The sequence below is a fragment of the Buceros rhinoceros genome, unplaced genomic scaffold (genome assembly GCF_000710305.1).
Source record: "Buceros rhinoceros silvestris isolate BGI_N320 unplaced genomic scaffold, ASM71030v1 scaffold33268, whole genome shotgun sequence".
NCBI lineage: Eukaryota > Metazoa > Chordata > Aves > Bucerotiformes > Bucerotidae > Buceros > Buceros rhinoceros.
Window position 1 is genome coordinate 16,502 of NW_010425792.1, and position 371 is coordinate 16,872.

Genomic DNA, 371 nt, shown 5'->3' on the forward strand with positions numbered 1-371 from the left:
TGTGGTGAGCGCCTCGTGCTGAACTGGTCTGTCACAGCCGGCACGGTCGGGCTGTTCACTAGAAGGAATTGTCAAGGTCTGGCTCTGCTTGGTGACAGAGCAGGGCCAACAAGGTAACCTATTCACCATCGACTTACTTTGTGAGTTACTTAAAACTACTGAATTCCTGGACACTCAATCTCAACCAAGTTATCTGGAGTTACTGAAAATTCCCAGTGCATAAATGCACCAGACACATTCAGTTCCCAAACAGCACTGTAGCTAGCATGTGACCCCCCCAAAAAACTAGTACCTTGAGGGTTAAAATCATTCCATGGCTGCACTGTTGTCTAGACACCAGCTAGGAGCCAATTTAAACAAAACTAGGGAAA

The 371-nt window shown here is 46.6% G+C and overlaps 1 protein-coding gene across 1 annotated transcript in view; it reads right to left on the minus strand.

The window, feature by feature from the left end:
- LOC104497961 (microtubule-associated serine/threonine-protein kinase 2-like) overlaps positions 1-371 on the minus strand; it is a gene marked incomplete at its 5' end in the record, with an annotated part of 28,232 nt that overhangs the window by 7,454 nt on the left and 20,407 nt on the right. The gene's annotated exons all lie outside the window — the stretch shown is intronic.